Below are 5,786 nucleotides of genomic sequence, written 5' to 3' on the forward strand. Positions count from 1 at the left end.
ATGCAACATAGCATTTTCTAGTGCTTGAAAAACAAAACAAAACAAAACAATATGCTGATTTAGAGGGTCATTTTCATTTCTAGAACACTTCTGGCCTTAGCTATGGGCTTTCATTCTGCCCTCAAACTGGTCTTTCCTTTGTTGTTGCAGACCGTTTGACTAGTGAGACACTGGATGCGTACGAAAATGGGAAGAAGGCAGAGAACAGCAAGCACGGTGATGCTTTCCCAAATATTGTTTTTCTAGTTTCAATTATTTACCTGGAAATCACTACAAGAAATAATTTGAGGAGAAAAGTTTATTCTGTTCCATTACAATAAAGACAGAGGGAAAACCTCTATTTTATATTTTTTAGTGAGAGTGAGAGAGATATTTAACATTGAGAGAGAGAAACACCATTGCTATCCCACTCTATAGCTCTATATTGAAAAGGTGTTTTATTTTCTGACCCCTTCTGAGAGTGAGGATAACTGTAGTCAAAGTATATTATATATGTGAATGAAATGTCAGAATGACACCTATAATTTTATATAATCAATATGTACTAATAAAAATGAAAAAAAAAAGGCTTTCCATGTTGCCCAGGGACAGGTCCAGACAGCATTATTCTTGATTCCTGCCATTACTTAAAGGGAAAATTACACAATGTCTTGCAGATGAAGGAGGATGTCCTCAAATTTCTTGCTGCAGGAACCCACTTATGTGGCACCAACCTTGCCTTTCAGATGGAGCAGTACATCTACAAAGAGAAAAATCATGGTATCTACATCATAAATCAGAAGAAGGCCTGGGAGCTGTTGTTTGCAGCTCCGGCTATTGTTGCCATTGAGAACCCTGCTGATATCAGCACCATCTCCTCCAGGAAGGATTGCCAGCAAGCTGCTGAAGTTTGCTGCTGCCACTGGAGACTCTGTGTTGACCACTTCAAGCCTGGGGTCTTCACTAAGGAGATCCAAGCAGCCTTCAGAGAGTCACATCATCTAGACTGACCCCAGGGCTGACCACCAGGCCCTCACAGAAGCATCTTATGTCAACCTGCCCAACATTGTTCTGTATAACATAGACTCTCCTCTGTGTTACATGGGCATTGCCATCCTGTGTAAAAAGGGAGCTCACTCAGTGGGTCTGATATGATGAATGCTGGCCTGGGAAGTAATCCGTATGCATGGCACTATCTCCTGTGAGAACCCTTAAGAAGTCACGCATGATCTTTACTTCTATAGAGACCAGAGGAGACCGAGAAGGAAGAACATGCTGCTGCTGAGAAGGCTGTGACCAAGGAAGAATTTCAAGGCAAATGGACCAACCAGCTTCTGAGTTCACTACTGCTCAGCTAGAGCAGGCAGACTGGTCTGAGAGTGCGCAGATGACCTCTGTACCCATCCAGCAGTTCCCTACTGAAATCTGCCCAGCCAGTCACTGGGACTGGTCAGAAGCTCCCACAGCACAGGTCACTGAGCAGGTTGGAGCCAAGTGGTCTTGAGCTCCTCTGCAGGCACCTGAGCAAAGGGATAAAAGCTGAAAGGAAACTAAAGTTCCTAAAAGCTGGAAAAAAGAAGCCAGGCTTGGTGGCATGTACCTTTAATCCCAGCGTGTCAGAGACAGAGGCAGGTGGATCTATGTGAATTCTAGGCCAGCCTCGTTTAAAGAGTGAGTTCCAGGACAGCCAAGGCTGTTGTTACACAGAGAAACCCTGTCTGAAAAGAGAGAGAAAGAAAGAAAGAAAGAAAGAAAGAAAGAAAGAAAGAAAGAAAGAAAGAAAGAAAGAAAGAAGAAAGAAAAGAAAAGAAAAGAAAAGGAAAGAAAGAAATGGAAAGCAGAAAAAAGAGAACTGTCATGAAAAACATGACATTTCACTGAACTCTTTATGGCTGCTTAAAGAATTATGTATATTATTGTGAATCCTGAATGCCAAATTATAACTCTCTGTTGCTTCAAATATTTATCACAAATGGAATAATCTGGCAGGAAATTAACTTTCTATCTGAGAGGACAATGCTGTAAAAATCACACAAAACAAATAGGAAAGATATCAATATCACTTTGTCAAATCCATGTTGCCATGGAAATGTATACCCAAAATTATGCCATGATTCTCATCTCTAGAAATAATCCTTGCACAAAGGAAGTGCAAACACAAAGTCATACCAAGGCAATGATCCTATTTGCTTATTAAATGGTGTTGTCTTAGTGATTGGATTATTTTACAGAGGTTAGTTTATACTTCAAGCAATGCAATAGTGGCACAGAAATGCTAAAGATGTTTATATTAATGACTACAATGCAAGAAGAGGCCATGGAACAAAAGAGCTCAATGTGACTGTGCCTCTGGCTACTTGTTTTTCGCTTGGGGAACACCCTTGTTCTTTAAAATATCCATTAAAAATATTGCTTTGCGGGTCTTGCATTAGTAATGCATTCAGAAAGAACAAAGATGGAAATTCACTTAGAATTTTATAATCAGGCAGTTATCTCTGTTACAATTCTGCAGAAATGCTTTCCAGAAGCATTACACACACACACACAAAAAAAAATAGACATGTTCTTTCCTCTGACTCTATTTTTCTTTCTTTCTTTCTTTCTTTCTTTCTTTCTTTCTTTCTTTCTTTCTTTCTTTCTTTCTTTCTTTCTTTCTTTCTTTTTCTTTCCTTCCTTCCTTCCTTTCTTCCTTCCTTGCTTTCTTTCTTTCTCTTTCTTTCTTTCTTTCTTTCTTTCTTTCTTTCTTTCTTTCTTTCTTTCTTTCTTTCTTTCTTTCTTTCTTCCTTTCTCTCTCTCTCTCCCTCCCTCCCTTCCTCCCTTCCTCCCTTCCTTCCTTCCTTCCTTCCTTCCTTCCTTCCTTCCTTCCTTCCCTCCCTCCCTCCCTCCCTCCCTCCCTCCCTCCCTCCCTTCCTTCCTTCCTTTCTTTCTTTTCTTTTCAGGAAAAAAAAGAAAAGAAGGAAGTTTATTTAATATGACCAAACTGGGAAAAGGGGCAAAAAGATCCAGTGGCTCCTGGAAGTCTGTCTTTGCAGTCCTGGAGTGATATTGAAGTTTAAATAGAAGAATGAAAATATGCACATCTAAGCAGTCCTGGTCAAAATGAGGTCCTGCCCACCATTGACCCACCATACAGTCTCATCCTGTAAGGAGGTCTGACAAGTTGTTAGAAGTGTGCGAAATCTCTTTCTGAGAGACAAGTTTCCCCTCTGGGTGGCAAAACCTTTCCCTTATCCCTGCCTAAAACTCCTGGGGATTCCCACCTCTTTTAAGCACATTCAGTGTTATATTTTCAGTCTGTGAATTAACACATCCTGTTGACTAACACTTTCCCAAACAATGGTGTGCCTGGCAGATAACCAAAACACCATAGCATAACATGAGTCATGACACCATTCCCTTGAGTCAGGTGTGATTAATTCTTTATTATACCTCAAAGCATTTGGAGAGAGCTTCATGTAACACACAAATAGAAAATAGACAATTAATAACCTAGGAAAATGGGGAGAAAATGTTGGCTGCAACTTAAATCTGACCCTGGTATCATGAATTAGATTACATTGAAAAGTTAAGGAAATTTTTAAATTAAATCAAGAAGCAATAACAACAAAACCACCCTTCACCTTTCTTCCTTTTCTTCCAAGGAGATGTGCCAAAAGTCAGGGGAAAGGAATTTGAATCTCCACAAATGAATAGGAGAAAAGAGCATGGTTTTGGTGTCAGGCAGGCCCAGTTTTAAACAATGACACTGAATTCTGATTCAGCAAGACCTCAAGTCTTCTGTCTTTTGTCTTCTGAAAGATTAGAATGTGAATGTAACTTTTAAGCATCAATGGAGGAATTAAATGAGGATATAACTCTAAAACAACTCACAAAGTGTATGGCTCCCAGCAGACAACCTAGTTGATAGCAGCTGTAACTATTGTTATTGACTTTTGAAAGCATCCACTCAAAGGCTCCATGCTCATACTTCATACCATGTACTATTTATTTAACAGTGTCTGTTTTAATCTTTACTTGACTGGTTGTTTTTGAGCTATTGGGAAAACAAATGGTACTACTGTGATCTGGATTCTGTGACCTGTAAGATCCAATCATAACAAAGGACACAGAAAAGCACTGGCATTATGCCTGGATGGGCAAATGTGGTGACACATGCATATACCTCAGGTTCTCACCATGTGAAGGAGCATCAGCTGGGGTCAGGAGTTGTAGGTCAGTATGAGAAAGTTTAAAGAAAATATGAAAGCTGGGCATGTTAATGCACACCTGGCACCTAGCCCCTGGGAAGCAGAAACAGGGCAATCATAAGTTTGAGGTCAGCTTGGGCTACACAGTAAGTTCCAGATCAAATAGGAAAATTTGATTACACAGTGAATCTCTGTCTCAAAAAATAAAAAGGTATATTGTACATGATTTAATTTGTGGGACTGAGGACATAATCAATATGTGCAGGACAAACAATTTATATTCCTCACAAGATCTTCTACTCTAAGGAATCATTGGATAGGACTGCTTTTTGAATCCAGAAAATAGCCAGCTCTAAACTAGAATAATGCACTTTAGCCCCTACTGTAGATGTAACCAATCGTATTATTAAAATAAGAAACACAGAGCCAAGGTAAAAGAGAAAAGCCGAGAGGTCAGAGCTCAGAGATAAAATCTTACTTCCTGCAGTGCTCCTAGCTTCCCCGAGAGAGGGAGGTACTTCCTGTGTCCCTGTTTAAATAATCTTTCTGTTCTGCCTTCTCATTGGTTGTAAACCCAACCACATGACTGCCTCATCACTGCCTGTAAGTACCGCCCTCCAGGTCTTAAAGGCGTATGTCTCCAATACTGGCTGTATCCCTGAACACACAGAAATCTACCTAGCTCTTCTAACCACCACGCTCTTACTATGGCTCTAATAGCTCTGACCCCAGGGCAACTTTATTTATTAACATAAAATTAAAATAACATTTCAGTACAAATAAAATATCACCACATTTCCCCTTTTCTATTTTAATAAAAAGAAAAAAGGCAAAAGGTTATAACTAACAAAAGAAAAACTATATACAAAAGTACAATAACTATATACAATATATACAAGTAACAAATACCTAAACGATGTCTAGTCCATTTGTATTTGACAAATCAGAGAAAATAATTCCCTTATCTATCCTATTTTAGTAAGTCCAAAATGTATCTAATTCACTTTCTATCCTAATTAATCTTCAACTATAACTAACTAATCTTCAACTCCCTCAGAGACCCAAGAAGGAAATAATATTAGCTAACAAAAATAAAAACAAGAAGTGCACAAAAGCAACTTCCAAAAATTTTGTGAGTTGACAGAAACAGCCAGCTGCCTGGACAGTCACCTGAGGTTTCTTCACAGCGCTGGGGCATCATCTTCAGCCTATAGGCCTATCGTATCCGACAGACTCATTTGTGAAATAGGTTGTACACAAGGTCAACAGTTCAACCTCACATTGGGTGAGAGCAGTCCATATACCAGAAACACCTGAATTCCACTAGTGTCATGTCATGATTCAGGATTTTAAATTCTGGAAATTGATGGTTTTTGAATTCAGCTGTCCATTCTTCTTGGCTGTGTATATATGGCTTCATCTAAGCATCCCCTTCTCCACATCCCTCTATTAAATGCCAGTCTACTATTGAGAGGCATGAGCTTTCAGTTGCTGTTCCATTGCACAACAGAAGCCATCGGCCCACTGCCTGTTCAGCTGCCTTCGAAGAAAAGGGTACTGTACCTTTTCCAGATTGTGAAGGCGACTTCAGGGATGGTGCCATATTGTCCTGGCCTCAGA

At 39.6% G+C, this 5,786-nt stretch overlaps 1 pseudogene; it reads left to right on the top strand.

Annotated features, from left to right (window-relative positions):
• The first annotated feature begins 652 nt into the window (after nucleotides 1-652).
• On the top strand, nucleotides 653-1,766 carry LOC102909594 (small ribosomal subunit protein uS2 pseudogene; annotated as a pseudogene).
• The last annotated feature ends 4,020 nt before the right edge of the window (nucleotides 1,767-5,786 follow it).

The sequence above is a fragment of the Peromyscus maniculatus genome, chromosome 15 (genome assembly GCF_049852395.1).
Source record: "Peromyscus maniculatus bairdii isolate BWxNUB_F1_BW_parent chromosome 15, HU_Pman_BW_mat_3.1, whole genome shotgun sequence".
Taxonomy (NCBI): domain Eukaryota; kingdom Metazoa; phylum Chordata; class Mammalia; order Rodentia; family Cricetidae; genus Peromyscus; species Peromyscus maniculatus.